Below are 21333 nucleotides of genomic sequence, written 5' to 3' on the forward strand. Positions count from 1 at the left end.
AGACTACTAGCAGGAAGTATCTTCTGAAAGTCACCCTCAGGCGGAAGGGTTACTAACAGAACGAGGAACCTCCTCCAATGGTGAGGTCGGTTCTCGAGGTCGGACAAGCCAGGTCGTACACACACAGACAGATAAAGTACAAGATCGAGAGGCAGAAGCGGAGTCAAAGTACAGGCAGGGTTCGGCAACGGGGTATCAGAAATATCGGAGTACAAAATCAGGAGGCAGAGGCGGAGTCAAGGTACAGGCTGGGTTCAGCAACGGAGTATCAGAGATAACGAGGTACAAGGTCAAGGTTCAGAAGGATAGTCGAGGCAGGCAAAGGTCATAACAAATAATCACAATCAAACTAGTACTTTAAGCTATCAACAAATCTAGCTTAGTGTAGGATTACAGCTCCAGCTGGTCCCGGCACACTAACGGATCTGACTAACGGATCTGGGTGCTCCCACATATGTGATCGCAACGCCAGACAAGGAACAAATGAACAGCTAGCAGTATATATACATATCCTCTCTCCAGCACCTCCCTAAGTGCTGGACCAATGAGGTGTGGAGCCAGGATCAGCTGACCAGCCTGGTCAGCTGACCCCTTCCTTGCTGCCATATATCATCTGCCTGAGTGCGCGCGCGCGTCACTCTAAAACTAGAGGGACTACGAGTCCCAGCCAGCGCAGCCCCGCTCAGCGGTGACTCCGCAGCGGGGACCTGCGGGCTACTCGCCACACCCAACGCGGCGGTTTCGCCGCGTTCTGCGGCCTCATGCACGGAGGCAGCCGCCTCATGATGCGAGGAGGCGGCTGCCTCTCCGTGCGAGACATGGCTGAGTGCGGAAGGAGCCGCCCGCCGCCGGCTCATGGCGGCGGCTCCTCCGCGCTTTCTCACAGTACCCCCCCCCCGAGGAGTGGACTCCGGACAGCTCCTTCCAGGTTTCCCTGGATGTGCCGCATGAAACTCTCTCACCAACTCGTCCGCATGCATGCGGTTCCCAGGCACCCATTGCCTCTCCTCAATGCCGTACCCCTTCCAATGTACGAGATATTGCACCGAATTCTGCACAGTACGTGAATCAATTATCTTTTCCACCTCGTATTCAGGTTGGGCATCCACCAACACAGGAGGGGGAGGAGTGGGACCCACCTGGACCGCTGGCTTAAGAAGGGAAACATGAAAAGACCTTACCCCCCGCATGCTAGTGGGAAGTTCGACAGTATAAGTAACATTGTTGATCTTTTTGGTTATCGGAAATGGACCCACAAACCTGGGACCAAGCTTATTAGAAGGTTGTTTTAGGGCCAAGTGACGTGTGGACACCCAAACCGGGTCTCCTGGTTGGAATCTCCACTCCACCGACCGTCTCTTGTCGGCTTGACCCTTCTGACTCAAGAAGGCCTTCTCCAGGTTATTTCTTACTGTCCCCCACAGGTCCTTGAATGACCTTTGCCAGACCTCCAGGGCTGGAAACGGAGTGGAGGCTATAGGCAATGGGGAAAATTTGGGTGATCTTCCCGTCACTACTTGAAAAGGCGAAAAACCGGAGGACGAGTTTTTTAAATTATTTTGGGCAAATTCTGCAAACGGCAGAAATCTGACCCAATCGTCCTGTGCTTCAGCTACATAACACCTTAAGAACTGCTCTAACGATTGATTTAATCTCTCAGTCTGGCCGTTGGTCTGAGGGTGATATCCAGACGAGAAAGACAGTTTTATGTCCATGAGCTGGCAAAAAGCTTTCCAAAAACGTGAGACGAATTGAACTCCCCTGTCTGAAACTATGTTTTCGGGAATACCGTGCAAACGAAAAACATGCGTAATGAACAACTCGGCCAGTTCTTGAGCGGAGGGGAGTCCTTTCAAAGGTACAAAATGGGCCATTTTGCTAAACCGGTCGACCACGACCCAAATGACCGCCATTCCCTCAGACCTGGGAAGTTCGCCTACAAAATCCATGGACAGGTGGGTCCACGGTTCAGTCGGGGTGGGCAATGACTGCAAGGTACCGACAGGTGCCAACCGGGAGGGTTTACTCTTGGCACATGTCACACACTCCTTCACATATTCCTTGCAATCCGCCGCCAGAGAAGGCCACCAGGCGCATCTGGCTACTAAATCTTGTGTTCTGGATGCCCCCGGATGCCCTGCATTCTTATGTGCGTGGAACATCTCCAGAACCCGAAGGCGAAACGGCAGAGGAACGAACAGAACCCCTGCGGGCTTCCCTTCCGGGATGTCCTGCTGAAAGGGACTCAGCGTCTCCCTCCAATCCTCCCAAGTACCAGTGGCTGCCAGTATCAATCTCTGAGGAATAATGGTCTCAGGAACGGAGGGCTGTGCTGTCTCTGCCTCAAAGCATCTGGACAAGGCATCTGCCTTAACATTCTTGCTCCCCGGGGTATATGTAATGATGAAGGTGAACCTGGAGAAAAATAGCGACCATCGAGCCTGACGAGGGCTCAACCTCTTAGCCCCCTCGATGTATTCTAAGTTCTTATGATCGGTGTAAACCGTAATGGTATGCTCAGCTCCTTCTAACCAATGTTGCCATTCCTCGAAAGCTAATTTGATGGCCAGGAGGAGCTCCCTATTACCAATATCATAATTCTTCTCTGCAGGGGAAAACCTGCGAGAGAAATAAGCGCAAGGGTGCATTCTACCCTGCAAGCCTGATCGCTGAGACAGCACAGCCCCCACTCCTACCTCTGAAGCATCCACCTCCACAATGAACGGGAAGGACGTATCCACATGTCTGAGGATGGGTGCTGAACAGAATAGGCCCTTCAGAGTGGAAAAAGCATGTAAAGCCTCAGGAGACCAGTGAGTTGTATCTGCCCCTTTCTTGGTGAGACTTGTAAGGGGAGAAATGACTGTGGAGTACCCCTTTATAAACCGTCTATAGTAATTGGCAAAGCCAAGAAAGCGCTGCAGAGATTTCAACCCCACCGGCTGTGGCCACTCCAGCACAGCCGAAACCTTGGCAGGATCCATTGACAGGCCTGTGGTGGAAATTATATACCCCAAGAAGGCGACGGACGTTACTTCAAAGATACATTTTTCAAGTTTTGCATATAAGGAGTTCTGCCTTAACAGATTCAAAACAAACCTCACATGGTCTCTATGTTCAGAGAGGTTGTTGGAGAAGATAAGAATATCATCAAGATAGACTAAAACAAATTTCCCCAACACCTCTCTAAATACCTCGTTAATGAGTTCCTGGAAGACGGCCGGGGCATTACAGAGCCCAAAGGGCATCACCAGGTACTCGTAATGCCCGTCTGGTGTATTAAAGGCCGTCTTCCACTCATCGCCCTTTCTTATGCGTATCAAGTTATACGCGCCCCGCAAATCTAGTTTAGAGAAGATTTTAGCGTCTGTAATTTGTGTGAACAAATCGTCTATCAGTGGCAGGGGATAGCGGTTCTTGACTGTAATTTTGTTAAGGCCGCGATAATCAATGCAGGGTCGCAGGCCTCCGTCTTTCTTTTTAACAAAAAAGAAACCAGCTCCAGCAGGTGACCGAGACGGCCGAATGAAACCTTTGGCCAAGTTTTCACGTATATAATCCTGCATGGCTACTTTTTCGGGTCCCGACAGGTTGTACAAATGACCCCGGGGAGGTACACATCCTGAACGGAGGTCAATGGGACAATCGAAAGGGCGATGTGGGGGCAACTTGTCTGCTGCCTTGGGACAGAACACATCGGAATACTCGGAATATTGGTCGGGTACCCCCTCCACCTGAATTCTGGTTTGCCCCAGGGTCAACTTCCCCAAACACTGCTGAAAACAACGAGGTGACCAAGTGGTTAACTGCCCTGTGGCCCAGTCTATTTGAGGTGAGTGGAGTTGCAACCAGGGCATGCCTAGGATGATAGTGGAGGTTGACATGTGCAATACAAAAAATGATAATTGTTCCCCATGAAGTACCCCTATGGTGACCTTCACCTCCGGAGTCTGAGACAGGGGACGATCCCGTTGCAGAGGGGAATTGTCCACTGCTGTGACCTGAATGGGGGGTCTCACAGGAGAAAGGGGGATACCCAACTCCTGCGCAAACTCAAAATTCATAAAATTGGCCGCTGAGCCCGAATCAATAAATGCCTCAGTGGCCATAGACTTATTCTCCCATGTAACCGTACAAGGGAGCAGTAACTTCTTTTCCTTAAGGGGTGCAGTTTGTGTGCCTAGGGTGTCACCCCCCACTATTCCTAGGCAAACTTGTTTCCCGACCTGTTAGGGCAGTTTCGCACCCTATGCCCTGCTGCTGCACAGTACAGGCACAGCTGTTCTGTCATTCTTCGCCTTCGCTCTACCTGGGTCAGTCTCGACCGACCAATCTGCATTGGTTCGGGCGGCGGCAAGGCTGGGGAGGGAGAGACAGGCGGAGAAGGTGTTACTAGGGGTGTAGCGGACGGTGCCACATATGATGTCACCCTGACACGGTGACTGCCCCTAGCCTGCCTCTGATGGCGCAACCTGCGATCCACTCGGATGGCCGATGATATGGCCTCGTCAACTGTCTTGGGCTCGGGTACTGTTAACATTAAGTCGGAGACCTCCTCCGACAACCCAGACAAGAAGTAATCCATTAAAGCAAAGTTGTCAAATCTAGCCGTGACTGACCACCTACGGAACTCTGCCGCATAATCCTCAACCAAACCTCTGCCTTGCCGCAGGAGTTTGAGCTTCCGCTCAGAGGACGCAGCAAGGTCAGGGTCGTCGTAAATTACGGCCATGGCCTTAAAGAATTCTTCTACTGAGGTCAGAGCTATCTCAGTAGAGGGTAGGTTATATGCCCAGGACTGGGAGTCGCCAGTCAGCAACGTTTTAATAAAAATGACCCGTTGGGTCTCAGTCCCCGAGGATCGGGGTCTCAATTCAAAATATGATAGCACTCTACTCCTAAAATTCCGGAAGTCAGACTTGTGGCCGGAAAATTTTTCGGGTACAGGCATACGTATATCATCACTAGGAGGGGATCGCACTGAATCAACTGACGTCTGGAGGGTTCGCACAGAGCCTGATAGGACATCAATCATAGTCTTGTGGCTACCCAGCACTTGGTTGATGTTTTCCACCGAAGTGGCAAGTGCGCCCAGACGGTCAGTGTGTGCGTCCATTTGCATTTTTTGGGTCTGGCGTTCTGTAACACTCGGTGAAGCACAGAGAGGTCTGATTACCGGTGACCTGCAGCGTCACGGGGAATACAGACGTATACTAGATTATATGTGATCTGCAGTATCACCGATAATCCAATATACTAGCTAACCTCTGTTCACCGGAGTAGAGTGTAGTGTTTAGGTGTAACAGTAACACTTAGAGGACTAGGCCTCTGTACAGTAAGACGTACTGTACAGATTACTTCCGCAACCCTGAGCTCTCCAAGACGGGAGGAGTCAGACTACTAGCAGGAAGTATCTTCTGAAAGTCACCCTCAGGCGGAAGGGTTACTAACAGAACGAGGAACCTCCTCCAATGGTGAGGTCGGTTCTCGAGGTCGGACAAGCCAGGTCGTACACACACAGACAGATAAAGTACAAGATCGAGAGGCAGAAGCGGAGTCAAAGTACAGGCAGGGTTCGGCAACGGAGTATCAGAAATATCGGAGTACAAAATCAGGAGGCAGAGGCGGAGTCAAGGTACAGGCTGGGTTCAGCAACGGAGTATCAGAGATAACGAGGTACAAGGTCAAGGTTCAGAAGGATAGTCGAGGCAGGCAAAGGTCATAACAAATAATCACAATCAAACTAGTACTTTAAGCTATCAACAAATCTAGCTTAGTGTAGGATTACAGCTCCAGCTGGTCCCGGCACACTAACGGATCTGACTAACGGATCTGGGTGCTCCCACATATGTGATCGCAACGCCAGACAAGGAACAAATGAACAGCTAGCAGTATATATACATATCCTCTCTCCAGCACCTCCCTAAGTGCTGGACCAATGAGGTGTGGAGCCAGGATCAGCTGACCAGCCTGGTCAGCTGACCCCTTCCTTGCTGCCATATATCCCCTGCCTGAGTGCGCGCGCGCGTCACTCTAAAACTAGAGGGACTACGAGTCCCAGCCAGCGCAGCCCCGCTCAGCGGTGACTCCGCAGCGGGGACCTGCGGGCTACTCGCCGCACCCAACGCGGCGGTTTCGCCGCGTTCTGCGGGCTCATGCACGGAGGCAGCCGCCTCATGATGCGAGGAGGCGGCTGCCTCTCCGTGCGAGACAAGGCTGAGTGCGGAAGGAGCCGCCCGCCGCCGGCTCATGGCGGCGGCTCCTCCGCGCTTTCTCACAGTGAGGAAATGTTTTGACTACATTGGAGATTGCTTGAGTTTCCTTTCTGCAATTATATTAGACCTGGTGTTCAGTTCTGGTCTCAGTAGAATGATGTAACATTTGGGAATGAAGATGCAGCCCAGGAGTCCAGCACTGGAGGCCAAGATGGAGAAGACCTCCACAGCCACCATGTACTTCCCTTTGGTACTGAGGTAGGCTGGGATGAAAGCGATCCAAACACTGCAGAAGACCAGCATGCTGAAGGTGATGTACTGAGCTTCATTGAAGGCGTCTGGAAGTTTCCTGGCTATAAAAATGCTACAGTAAAGCTCAACACAGCCAGGCCTCCCATGTAGCCAATGACAGCATAGAAAGCAGTGACAGATCCCTCATTGCACTGAAATATGATCTTCCCAACCTCCACCCGGGTGGCATATTCGGGAAATGGTGGAGAGAGCATCAACCAGAACATGCAGATCATAACTTGTCCAAGACAGCAGATAATCAGTACTGAAACAGAGAGTTGTTTCCCCAACCATCCCTGGAGGGCTGTGCCTGGTTTGGTGGCTCTAAAGGCCAAGATGACGGTGACTGTTTTAGCCAAAATTAATGCAACAGAAAGAGTAAAAATGATCCCAAAAGCCACTTGTTGTAAGAGACAGGTGAGGTTTGTAGGACGTCCGATGAACAGCAGAGGACACAGAGAGGACAGGATCAGTGAGAGGAGAAGTATGAAGCTTAGGCCCTGGTTATTGGCTTTTATAATCGGTGTGTCTTTGTGTTTCATGAATAAACCAAAAACAACAGAAGCCATTAAACAGAACAACAGAGAGACCACAGCAATAGACAACCCCAGAGGATCTTCATATGACAGGAACACCATGATTCTCGGAATACAGGTGTCTCTTCTGTCATTGGACCACTGGTCTTCCGGGCACTGAAAGCATCTTTCCATATCTGCAAAACAACAACAACAACAACAACAAGATAAACATTTGGAGTATATATTTATTCACAACTACTATATGCAGTTGCAACATTTATTCTCTCTGATCCAAGGAAAAGTAAATTAAACAAAGTTTGGACAAAACACAGGATTTTTTTAAACTCTATCCTGTATAATAAAACCTAACGGTCCCTGCGTCATCTACTTTCCCTGTCTGTCCATCCGTGGCTTTTTTGTACTGCGCAATACAGACAGCCGTTGGGATGGGAGGTCAGGCCAGGAAGCAGGGTGGCCGTGTGCGGGCACAGGACGGGTGCGTGCGGTGGGTGGGTACCTACGCACGTCGGGTGCATGCGCGGCGGCGGGCAGGCGGGCGCACTGACTGGCTGCAGTAATTTCTCTACCTAGAGCCGTTTTTAAACGGGCTTAGGTAGACTAGTATATATATAAAATCGGATGTATGTATGTGTGTATGTAAGTATGTGCCACGATCACTCGAAAATGCCTTGACCGATTCGAACAAAACTTGGTATACAGATTCCTTACTACCTGGGATGATAGGTTCTGGGGGTCTCGTGTCCCCCCTGCACACGTGGGCGGAGCTACAAACAGCCAATCAGATTTCACCCATTCAAGTCAATGGAAAAAATGTAAAAGGCTGCCATTCTCACAGTTATCAAGCCAGAGTCCCCACATTTGGCACAGTTGGTCACTTGGGGACCGAGGTTACAAATCCAGGAAAAGTGGGCGGAACATAAAACAGCCAATCAAATTCCAGCCATTCATTTGCAATGGGAAAATTGTAAACTGCAGCCATTCTTACACTGTTAATCGCAGGGTTTTCAAACTTGGCACACTTGGTCACTCGGTGAATGAGATTAAGATTCAGCAAAGTGGGTGGAGCCTAAAACATCCAATCAAAATTCACCTATTGATTTTCAAGGGGAATATTTAAACTGCTGCCATTCTTACACTGTTAATGGCAGAGGCTTTAAACTTGCTACAATTGGTCATTGGATGACTGAGGTCCAAATTCCCTAAAGAGGTGGGGCCAAAAACAGCCAGCCGGATTTCCTTGCTAAATAAACTGCTTCCATTCACATATTTTTGATGCAAGGAACCTGAAAGCTCACAAACTTGTTCCTTGAGTGACTGTGTGTCCAGGATACAAAAAGTGGGCAGAGCCAAGACCACATTTCACGGGAAAAATATAAACTGCAGCCATTCTTACACTGTTAATGGCAGGGCTCTCAAACTTTGCCCAGATGGTCACTGGGTGACTGAGATTACTATTCAGGGAAGTCGGTGGAGCCTTTAATAGCTACTCAAAACTCACCTGTTGATTTTCAAGGGGAATATTTAAATTGCTGCAATTTTTACACTGGTAATAGCAAATGCCTCAAACCTGTTTCAGTTGGTCATTGGGTGACTGGAGCTCAAATTCTGGAGATGTTTGTTTAAATTTCTATGGGAATATACAAATAATTGATGTCAACGACCCCAAAGTTCCAAAATTTGGTTATTGAGTGTTTGTGTGTTAGGGTTAGAAAAAGTGAGCGGAGCCAACACCAGCCAAATACATACCTGGGCAACGCCGGATCATCATGTAGTAAGTAGATAAAAATAGATTCAGCGGTTTATTTGTAGACATTTTTTAAATTTAAGAAGGGTTAACAGCAGGATCACATGGCCCTGTGCAACAATGTAAACACACTGCATATACGCAGAGAACAGCCAACCACATTTTAAAACTTAGCCCGTCAATAAGCCAATCCCCAAATGTCTGGGGTCTTCTACCTTCAGCTCCCTATGCAGAGATTTCACTGAAAGTATATCAATAAGTTATAAGTACCCCACTGGCTGCAGTTTGTGACTCTTCACTGCAATTTCTGATGCCCTGTGAAAGGTCTGGGGCTCACTGTCACATGACGGCTGTTAGGGTTCTGGTGCTCATATGAAGTACTGCAGTAAAGATGTGAGGAACACTGCTAACACCCAACGAGGTAGCTATGACTTACAGACAAACATCATGTTACACTCTACACCACATACAAATCCAATATGAGCTCTTTATGGCTTGTCTGCTGTTGTGAATACTTTGTGTTAGCGCTCAGACCTTTTGATAGCTATAATTGTAAAGCATTTGAAGACTGTATTATTATTATCTGTGTATGACTCTGGCTTGTTCTGACTTCTCTTTCGCTTAACGCTTCTGTACCTTTGCCCATCTGCTCTTGTTGCCGACTCTGCCTGTTTATTCTTCTTGCCTCTGCCTTCTGATTTTGTACCTTATCTGCCTGTCTCTTGCCAACCCGATTAGTCTGACCACTCTACTCTCACCAGTGAGCCCTTGTCACTGGTGAGGAGCCGCTGTACTGTTAGTACCCACCAGCTCCTCTGGTAAGGTATCTCTAAACCTATCAGTACATACTGTTGCACATCACTTGCCTTGCTATTCTTGCATTATTGGTGATTCTGCAGATCACCACATAATCAGGAATAGTGTCTGGATTATTGGACCCTCCAGGCGCCGACTGCACCAGTGCCATCCCCTGTAGTTATAGAGCCTAGAATGCCCCTCCCTGAAAAGTTTTCAGGGCATAAGTCTGATTTCCAAAATTTCAGGAACCGTTGCCTTTCTTATTTTGAGATGAGACCTATTTTGTCAGGTTCTGAGAGTCAGAGGGTAACCTTTATTAAAACTTTATTATCAGGGGATTCACAGTCATGGGCCTACAGTCTTCCTAGTGGTGATGAGGTGTTGTCTTCGGTGCAGGAATTTTTTAAAACCATGGCAATCATATATGACGATCCCGATATCGCAGTTACTGCTGAGAGGAAGCTTAAGACCCTCCGGCAGGGACATAACACAGTGGAAACTTATGCCGCATAATTCAGAAGGTGGGCTGTGTGTAAAGGATAGCGGAGATACCGCCGCATGGCCAAACGGCATGGCGGCTATCTCCGCGTGTCAGCCGGCGGCCACTGCCACGCAGCTACATGCTGCTGTGTTGCCTGGTCCTTCTAGTGCACATAGATTGAGAGCTACGCGCGCGCGCGCCAGGCGACAGGACCTTTATGCAAGTAAAAGAGGAGTCAGCTGATCAGCCAGTCAGCTGACTCCAGCAGTGCTCCGGATTGGCTGAGTGACTGGGGCGGCACGGTGGAGCGCTCTGAGTATATATAGGACCTGCCTGTCAGTTGCTGGTTGTCTGCTGTTGCAAATGCTAACGTGTTAGCGCTCAGACCCTAGTCAGATCCTACAGTGTGCTAGAACCAGCTGGAGCTGGGGATCCACACTTAGCCAGTTTCCGTTGATAGCTTAAAGTACTAATTGCATTGTGTTATCTGTGTACTATACTTTAGTCTAGATCCCAGGTGTTGAAACCAAGGACTTCACACCTAGACTAGGATGTTGCTACATTGCTATTGTTTATCTGTTATGATCTTCTGCTTCCTTGACTACTCTCCTGTTTGCTGATTTGGTACCTCTGCCTATCTGATTATTGTTGCCGACTCTGCCTGAACCTATACACCGAATCAGCCTTCCGTCTTTGTACTTTATCTGTCCGTACGTTGCCTACCCTGCTTGTCTGACCTTCCTGTCCTCACTAGTGGGCCTAGCCACTAGTGAGGAATCTCTAAGAGCTGTCACCTACTCATTAGGTGATCAGCCCTTGCAGCACTGTCTGTAACACTTGCTCCTCAAGTGTCCGCTAGCTGCAGTACAGTCTGAATCTCCTGCTCCTCAGGAGATTCTTGGCTGTAGTGTAGTCTTATCACCTGCTCCTCAGGTGATCACCCTTGCAGCACAGTCAGTGGTCCCTGCTCCTCAGGTGTCCACTGGCAGCAGTACAGTCTGAATCCCCTGCTCCTCAGGGGATCTTTGGCTGCAGTATTGTCTGAATCTCCCACTCCTCAGGAGATCTCCTCTTCTCATTACTGTTGCACCAAAACACAATTCCACTGTGAAGGATTGCGGAGAAGACTCACAGGCGGTTTCCTCACAGCAACATGCGTCTGGGTTATCTGGACCTAGTAGTGCACACAGATGGAGAGCTATGCGCGCGCACGCCGCAAGACAGGCTTTTTATGCCAATAGGAGAAGAGTCAGCTGATCGAGGCGGTCAGCTGACCCCAGCTCAGCAGATGATTGGTTGATGGGAGCTGGGCGGCGCTGGGGAGCGCTTCACTATATATATCTCTTGCTGTTCATTTGCTGGTTGTCTGGCGTTGCAAATACCTATGTGTTAGCACTCAGACCTTAGTCAGATCCTTCAGTGTGGTGGAACCAGGAGGTCCTGGGAATCCACACTTAGCCAGTTTACTGTGTATCATCTGTGCTATTCATTAGACCAGTTCCAGGGTGTAGAGACCACGGACCTCACACCCCAAACTAGGAATACTGTGTATCATCTGTGTTATTCATTAGACCATTTCCAGGGTGTAGAGACCACGGACCTCACACCCCAAACTAGGAATACTGTGTATCATCTGTGTTACTCATTAGACCAGTTCCAGGGTGTAGAGACCACGGACCTCACACCCCAAACTAGGAATACTGTGTATCATGTGTGTTATTTATTAGACCAGTACCAGGGTGTAGAGACCACGGACCTCACACCCAGACTAGGAAACTTGTGTTATCATTCTGTTATTCTTCAGACTAGTTCCAGGGTGGAGAGACCACGGACCTCACACCCAGACTAGGGAACTTGTGTTATCATTCTGTTATACTTCAGACTAGTTCCAGGGTGTAGAGACCACGGACCTCACAACCAGACTAGGGAACTTGTGTTATCATTCTGTTATACGTCAGACTAGTTCCAGGGTGTAGAGATACCTCACACCCAGACTAGGCATTGTTTGATATCTGTTATGACTTTGCTTTCCTGACTATTCTTCTGATCTCTGATTTGGTACCTTGCACTTCTGATATTCCGTTGCCAAACCCTGCTTGCCTTGGATACCGAATCAGCCTTCTGTCTTTGTACTTTATCTGTCTGTGTGTTGTCGACCCAGCCTGCCTGACCTGTCTGACTGTCACCCACCCCTTGGGTGCTCAGTTCTCCTGCAGGGGTCCCCTGCTTCTCAGAGGGGGCACTGCTGCAAACCAGTCTAGGTCTGCTCCCTCCTGGAGTCATTGACTGCAATAGAGTCTGTTTCTACTTATTGGACCACCTGATACCCCGGTTGTCCGATCCATACTGTTACACCAAATACTTACACGCTTCAGGTGCCCAGAGGTTAGCGATATATCTGTATTGATGTAGAATATATCACTTCAGCACTGAATCATATACGTCCACCACCGAAATCACCATAAAAACAGATGCGCTTACCAGATACTTACAGACCTTAACTACAGGGTCTGCAATATAGCCTTATGAGGTCAGCGGCGGGTATCTTCACAGCCGGCCTCCTCTCCAGATAAACCGAATAATTAAAATTCTTATGTGCAGTGTTTCACCATATTAGGGCATGTAAAGAAACAATACACATCTAAGCGTATCTATAGCGATTTTAATAAAGCTCCATAAAAACAACATAAAAAGTTTTAAAAGGATCACTCACATCTGGGCCCTTATCACAGGGACCCACAATGAAAGACAGCACATCAATCATAGGACGCTGTCCAGCCACACGTCCGCCTCACCCGACCGGTTTCACTGTCAAAGTTTCATCAGGGGCTTCAAGGACAACGTGGCTGGATCTACCTTTATATAATTTCTTTACCTTAATTAGGCAGGGTGGTCCGGAGAGACCCGCGCGGAAAAATGCCGCATAATCTTCCGGGAATATGATGGTGCGCTCCAAGCCGCATCACTTCCGCTTCTGCCCAAACGCGGGCTCAATCCGTACAGACTTCCGGATACCATTACGTATCCCTATACGACTACGCGTACGTCATGTCCGCGTCTATCTCTATATAATATTCTTTTATCTCATAAAAATCTGAAAAAATGTTTTGTTTTCTAGGGGTCTGGATACAGGTGGTACTTTTCACACATTTTCTACATTTGAAAAAACCTTTTTCCCCGAAAAAACTCAGCCCTCTATAGTGGGGTTGGTCAATAGCACTTCCCGTTATTAAACTTTTTACTGTAGGTGCCCTTCTATAAATGATTTCTGGTCGTTTAGGTAATAGTGGGCCTAAAACAGGATCCTCTCCCAGATGGTAGTGTTGGATAAGAAATGCATTGATGTTTGTAAATGGGACGCCGTTCATCCCCACGTTTGCCTTCAGATAATTTTCTGCTCGATAAAGTAATTTTTAATTTTATTTCCCTATAGGATATTATGTAATTTTATGAATCACTTTGGGATATAGATTTTAATAATGTGTTCGCATAGACCTATATGTCATTGGTTATATAGAGATAGACGCGGACATGACGTACGCGTAGTCGTATAGGGATACGTAATGGTATCCGGAAGTCTGTACGGATTGAGCCCGCGTTTGGGCGGAAGCGGAAGTGATGCGGCTTGGAGCGCACCACCATATTCCCAGAAGATTATGCTGCGTTTTTCCGCGCGGGTCTCTCCGGACCACCCTGCCTAATTAAGGTAAAGAAATTATATAAAGGTAGATCCAGCCACGTTGTCCTTGAAGCCCCTGATGAAACTTTGACAGTGAAACCGGTCGGGTGAGGCGGACGTGTGGCTGGACAGCGTCCTATGATTGATGTGCTGTCTTTCATTGTGGGTCCCTGTGATAAGGGCCCAGATGTGAGTGATCCTTTTAAAACTTTTTATGTTGTTTTTATGGAGCTTTATTAAAATCGCTATAGATACGCTTAGATGTGTATTGTTTCTTTACATGCCCTAATATGGTGAAACACTGCACATAAGGATTTTAATTATTCGGTTTATCTGGAGAGGAGGCCGGCTGTGAAGATACCCGCCGCTGACCTCATAAGGCTATATTGCAGACCCTGTAGTTAAGGTCTGTAAGTATCTGGTAAGCGCATCTGTTTTTATGGTGATTTCGGTGGTGGACGTATATGATTCAGCGCTGAAGTGATATATATTACATTGATTAAGACGCTATACTGAAGTGTTGGACTTCGGCTGCTACATATATTGTTCCATAATAATTAATGGGTTTTTGGTTGCGCTGATATTTGTTTGATCATATTGTGATATATCTGTATTATCGGTGATTCTGCAGATCATCAATAATCAGGTATATATCTGTATTCTTGGTGATACTGCAGATCGCCAATAATCAGATTCTCTCTGTGTGCTGACACCCATCGTTACACCCACATTGGTTGTCCCGTGTCTAGCTATACTAGCATTATTAGTGATTCTGCAGATCACCACATAATCAGGTATAGTATCTGTATTATTGGTGATACTGCAGATCACCAATAATCAGAAAAAGCTGTGTTGCTGACACCAATCGTTACACTGTGTTGGCTAGATGGGGACAGTTTGCTTTATTGGATTGCTTTTTAACAAGTTTATCCGATCCAGTGTCTGACGTGATGCTTAGTCACCCTGAGCCTAAGACAGTTGACAAGGCGATCTCACTAGCAGTGAAAATTGATCGCCGCATTCGTTATTAAAAGCAAACTCGTGGTAGATACTCAGTGAGGACTGTTCCCATTGCCTCTCCTTCCCTTTCTCCTCCTCAGGATGAGCCGATGCAAATCGGACATTCAAAATTATCAGAGGTGGAAAAAAACCGGAGACAGACGGAGAGGCTTTGTTTGTACTGCGCTGAAAAGGGTAATTTAGCACAGAGCTGCCCTAAGAAGTCGGAAAACTCTACCGCCTAGGTGTAGCTAGAGGTTCTACCCTAGGCGAGCCAGTTTTACCTCTACCTGATAAACGCTTCCTTCTCCCTTGTTCTATTACCTGGGAGGACCAAGTTCTGTCTACCCAGGCATTTATAGACTCGGGTTCTGCAGCCAATTTTATGGATTATGATTTCGTGAAGAAATGGGGGATACCACTTGTTCCTTTAGACAGGCAAAATTTTGTCACGGCAGTCGATGACTCCCCATTACAGGGCAGGCAGGCTCTTTCGCAGACTCCAGTTCTCTTGTGTCATGTGGGGGTGTTACACAGGGAAAAGTTACAGTTTTTTGTACTTAAAATGGCCACTTCCACTGTGATCCTTGGAATGCCATGGCTACAAAAACACTCCCCTCAGATAGACTAGAGCTCCAGCCAGTTGTTAAGCTGGTCTCCTTTCTGTCATCATCATTGTATGGAGAGAGTTGCTGTATGTGCCACCAAGGTTCAGATTGAGGGTTACCCTCACAGTATGCTGACTTTGCCGATGTATTCTGTCCCAAGTCAGCAGAGAAGTTTTGACTGCCCCATTGAATTGAGACCAGGTTGTATGCCCCCTAGAGGTCATTTGTATAACCTTTCTGGTCCTGAAAAACTCGCTATGCAGGATTACATTAAAGAAAACTTGGCCAAGGGTTTTATCCATCCTTCTAAGTCTCTGGCGGGAGCAGGATTCTTTTGTGTACAGAAAAAGGACGGTGGGCTTCACCCGTGTATCGATTATCGAGAGTTGAATAAAATTACCATAAAAAATCGCTACCCACTCCCTTTAATTGACGATTTGTTCTCCCAAATTACTGATGCATGTATCGTCTCTAAACTGAATCTGAGGGTGTAACGATTGTGGAATTCTCTCCGTGATCACAGGGCGTGTGCGCTGACACTGCGGAAATCCTCCACAAGCGTATAATTTGAGGGAACCCAGCAAAAGGTGCAATGCACCTGTAGAGGGAAATTCCTGTCGACAGGTGGAGCTGTGGAGTGCAGAGGAACAGCTCCTCTGCCCTGCCACACACGCCAGACAGGAATTGTACGAAGGGAAGAAACGCAGGGCAAGATAGCCCTGAAAGAGAGAGATCAAAGCGACAGAGGGTATGTGTGTCCACCAATCTAGTTGCCACCCTGCGACGATGAACACACAACCATGAAGATAAAGTGAGAAGGCAATCGCCAGAGATGCGATTGCTAACAGCGACACAAGACCGAATAAGCACAGATGAGGAATGTATGTATGTCCACCAATCTAGCCGCCAACCTGCGACGGTGGACACACAACAGAAAAAAACAAGTGAGAACGCAATTGCAAGAGAAGCGATTGCGGAAGAGAATGAGCACAGGGACAGAATGTATGTATGTGCCCCAATCTAGTCGCCAACCCGCGACGGTGCACACACAACAGCAGATATGAAGTAGGAACACAATCGCGAGAGAGGCGATTGCCAGAGGTGACACAAGGCTACAGCAAGGCAGAGCACAAGAGTAGCAAAGGCACAGCAAATCATACAATGAGAAGAAAAGGAAAATAACAAATGCTAACTAAACGCGAACACCGCACTCATTCGCAACAGTGCACGCATTTATGCGCGGTCTCCGCGTGTTAAGCACAACAGAGACAAGCACGCCTAACTAACCACCGACAGACAAACATGAAACAGGACGCGAGCGCTTGCTTAACGGTTACCTCACCGAGCCTCCAGCAAGCGTTCGTAGCAGACAAGACAGATACACGAAAACAGGAATAAGTGAGAGATACGATCCACTGCTCTTTCCGCCAGAGCGAGTGCGATCCAGGAATAGAAACAGAGCGAGCTGGATACACTGCTCTTTCCGCCAGAGCAAGTGCGATCCAAGTACAGCAAGAGAGATGGAGATTAGACGGATCCACAGAACTAGCGCAAGGCGAGTGCGATCCAGGCAAGACAGATCAGATGAGATAGCTGGTAGCAACTGCTGCTCCAGCTATACTCCAAGAACAACGATCAGAACGACTTCCTGTCGACCACTGCTGAGACAGGACAATCGCAACAGACAAACAAAACAGATATGCAATCCTAACTGCACTAGGGAACCTGCCTACCGTCTTTCCCCTAAAGTAAGACCTACCCCGAAAGTAAGGCCTCCCTTATATTTCAAGCATGCTTGAAATATAAGGCCTACCCCGAAAATAAGGCCTAGCTGGGGGCGGGGCGCTGTGTGTATGGGGAGGTGCATGGTCTCTTACCGCACCTCCCTTGTGGCTGCGTCCCCCTCCGTTCCTGGTAATTCCTCCGGTGGCGGCGGCATAGTAATCCATCTGTGAGGGCGCCCTGTGACCCACACGCAGTACTCTAGGCCGGCTCTGCACTGGCGCCCTCTTCCTGTCATCATGTGCGCCCGGCAGATGCGTCCCAGGCGCACATTGATTAATCAGTGTGCGCCTGGGACGCATCTGCCGGGCGCACATGATGACAGGAAGAGAGCGCCAGCGCAGAGCCGGCCTAGCGTACTGCGTGAGGGTCACAGGGCGCCCTCACAGATGGATTACTATGCCGCCGCCACCGGAGGAATTACCAGGAACGGAGGGGGACGCAGCCACAAGGGAGGTGCGGTAAGAGACCACGCACCTGCCCATACACACAGCGTCTAGCCCCTCCCACCCCCGAAAATAAGCCCTAGCAGACATTTCCTCCCCAAAAAGAATATAAGACAGTGTCTTATATTCGGGGAAAGACGGTAGTGCAGTCCCACGAATTACTCTAGGCTAATCTTCAAACAATAAGCAAGGCTGACACTCCAGGAGTGTTTCACAGGACTAACCCTTATGACCAGCCCAGGTCTGTGATATCACATGGTATTTATAGAGCAAGCCTACAAAGGATGTGGCTAGGCAATCTGCATGACAAACGTATGCAAATTCCTCAGCAGCAAGCTGCAAAACTGACAAAAGGTCTCTCTTCCAGAGACCTGCAGAATGCAGACCTGAACAGTGGTCAAAAAGCTGCCTGCCTGCCTGCGCAGGCAGCCGAGCGGATCCTCACAGTACCCCCCCCCCCCCTCTAGGGTAACCTGATATTTGCAAAAGACTCTAACTGAAGACTCATGAAGGTCAGGACAGCCCGACAAGGCCCACCCGAAACCGACCTCATCGGAAGGAGAAGCCACCGAAACATGCCCATCAGTACCACAAGTCTCAGTGTAACACCCATCAGGACTGTGAATGCCAGAGAAGAAGCCATCGACACCCACCGAGCCATGCCCACCACCTTCCAAGGACCGTCCAAAAATACCAAACCTGCCACAATACCCATTCAAAGTGTCCCTTTCCACAAAGCACCCACTGCTGATCTCATCCAAGGTACCAGGAAATATTTCTCCCAGGATCTCCCAGAACACTTTGAAGCTCCGCAGAGATCCCAGGAGGGCAGAACGATCACCAGGCTCACACGGAGAACTATCAAGAACCCTTATGGAACCAATGACAATTCCGGATTCAGAATTACCAGGACAAGCATCAAGACCAGGGCCTTCAGGGACCACCTCTGGGCAGGCAGGCAGGCAGGCAACATCAGAACAGGTTTCCACCGAGGAATCATCTGAGCAGGCTGGCAACCAAGACACACTTGGGCTTTCTGGGTCACAGAACACATCGGGGTACACTAGCCCAAGGGGAACCTCAGGACACGTCGAGGAACTGCCAACCTCAGAGTCCGTTACAACAAGACCAAAACCAGGACCGGGCAGAGAATCATCACGAGCAGTGGTCTCAAGCACTGGACTTTCAAAAGAAGGCTTGGACTCAAACCTAGAAATCTCTGTGACAATAATATCATCATTATGAGCGGAATGTACAGGAATATTGTCTGGAACACACACTGACTCCCTAACTTTAATCTCACTGCACCCAGAATTCTGCGTAGCAGTCAAACTAGCTTGCAACTCCAGAACTGCAGAAAAACAGGTGAGTATAGTAGCAATACCTAGACGAGCCTCTAGGGACACTGCAGGAGACTCTAAACAAGGCCATATTAACTCATCCAGAGTACAGGGTGCAGAATCAGCATTTTCCTCAGAACAAGAAAGGGACTCACAAATGTCAGTGTGAGTGGAGATCATATTTTTATTTATGGTACAGGGCAGATTCAGAGAAAGCTTCTCTGGGCAAAGCAAAGAAGCTTCAGAGTCAGATTCGCAAAACCGAAGCACTGTCTCACTCTTAGATTCGGCTAACAATGTCAAATCCGAGGAGTCAGAACGCAACACTTGCAAATCAAAAATCGCTTTAGGTTGTGAAACTGACGCTTCCATAGCACAAACCTCCACGATCTGCGGGGCAGACTGTAAGGCGTTCAGGACAGAAACACTGGAGCAACTGTCACCAGGCAACGGGCCCTTACAGGTGTGAACAGGGTGAGACAAAGACGCATTTGCAGTAAAAATAGCGAAAACATCAGGAAAACTTTATTAGACATATTAATTTTACTTTTGATGCTGCATAATTTAGGAATTTTCCCCATAGCAGGATCACAGATGGAAGATCTTAGAGATCTGTCTCTAAATGACAAGGGGTCCCACACATCCTTGAGAAAACTGGCACATCCATGCCGATCACAATCTGCAGGAACATCCGAGAAACAGGCATCAGATCGCACAGATTCAAACTGCACGCAGTCAGGAGAGAATCCTCCAGGATTCGCACAGGAATCAACCACAGTGGCACACCCATTCATTTCAGATCGCACAATGTCAAGACTCACATGCTTTACCCCAGAAAGGCAGGAACAATCATCCGACAACGATGTCTCTTTATTGGAATCAATTGATTGGTGTGTGTGCAACTCATCCAAAATCGTCTGCCATACATAAATCACCAGATCCACATCACCCTCGTCACATTCATCGGAATCAATCAAAAGGTACATAGAATCGAGACAATCATTCAAGACATCTTCGCTTTTTGCGATGTAAAAATCGCAAAAGGCTTTCCAATCAAAATCAAATTCCTCCATCAAGGCACCAATGTCCCATGAGGCAAATGGAGGTTCAAACAGGCCAGTATCCAGATAATCTCCATATGGGTGTAGATCAGGAACAAGAACAGATTTTTTAACTGCTTTAATATAGTGTGCGATCCTACCTATAATAGGATCCACATAAGCTTTGGATTGGGGCAAAAAACCTGGAGACTGAGCAAAATCGTTGCACACATCTTTAGAGAGTGTTTTATTCAGATGCTTGCGCTTTTTAATTTTTCCCTTTTTGGCCACTTTGCATGTCTGTTTAAATGCAAGAAACGTGTCCAGGCAGTTCTCTTGCATCTGTTTAGAAGAAAAAGTGGCACGAGAAACATTGAACTGATTATCATACTGAATGGTTTTGCACATTTCAGACTTAACAGAAATAACCTCTTTATTTGTGGTTGCTATGGGCAACGGATCTTTTGGCTGACAAGCTGAATCAGCAGACTGGTCTGCAAGCACCAAATCATTAACATATGGAAATGACAGCACAGTGGCGTAGTGGTTAGCTCTCTCGCCTTGCAGCGCTGGGTCCTTGGTTCGAATCCCAGCCAGGGCACTATCTGCAAAGAGTTTGTATGTTCTCTCCGTGTCTGCGTGGGTTTCCTCCGGGCACCCCGGTTTCCTCCCACATTCCAAAAAACATACGGATAAGTTAATTGGCTCCCCCTAAAATTGGCCCTAGACTACAGTACTTACACTACATAATAAAGACATATGGCAATGGTAGGGATTAGATTGTGAGCTCCTTTGAGGGACAGTTAGTGACGAGATATCTATAATACACTGTACAGCGCTGCGTAATATGTCGGCGCTATATAAATACTAAATAATAATAATGACAGAGAAATGTTGCATAACCTACTCTGATCAGCATCATGCACTGCAGGAAAAAACTCATCTCTGGTTTCAGAGTCCAGTATCTTAAACCTCTTAAAGACACAGGACCCATATTTGACCAAATCGTACAAATCGGAAATTCCCTCTACACTGGGTTTCGGTTTGGCTGGTCATACTGTAGCGATTGTGGAATTCTCTCCGTGATCAGTGCACAGGGCGTGCGCTGACACTGCGGAAATCCTCCACAAGCGTATAATTTGAGGGAACCCAGCAAAAGGTGCAATGCACCTGTAGAGGGAAATTCCTGTCGACAGGTGGAGCTGTGGAGTGCAGAGGAACAGCTCCTCTGCCCTGCCACACACGCCAGACAGGAATTGTACGAAGGGAAGAAACGCAGGGCAAGATAGCCCTGAAAGAGAGAGATCAAAGCGACAGAGGGTACGTGTGTCCACCAATCTAGTCGCCACCCTGCGATGATGAACACACAAC

General features: G+C 48.1%; 1 pseudogene; it reads right to left on the reverse strand.

Annotated features, from left to right (window-relative positions):
• Positions 1-6296: 6296 nt before the first annotated feature.
• The window catches only part of LOC137571037 (vomeronasal type-2 receptor 26-like), a 39165-nt pseudogene continuing 24128 nt past the window's right edge, over positions 6297-21333 (reverse strand).

This window comes from Hyperolius riggenbachi, chromosome 4 (assembly GCF_040937935.1).
Source record: "Hyperolius riggenbachi isolate aHypRig1 chromosome 4, aHypRig1.pri, whole genome shotgun sequence".
Taxonomy (NCBI): Eukaryota; Metazoa; Chordata; class Amphibia; order Anura; family Hyperoliidae; genus Hyperolius; species Hyperolius riggenbachi.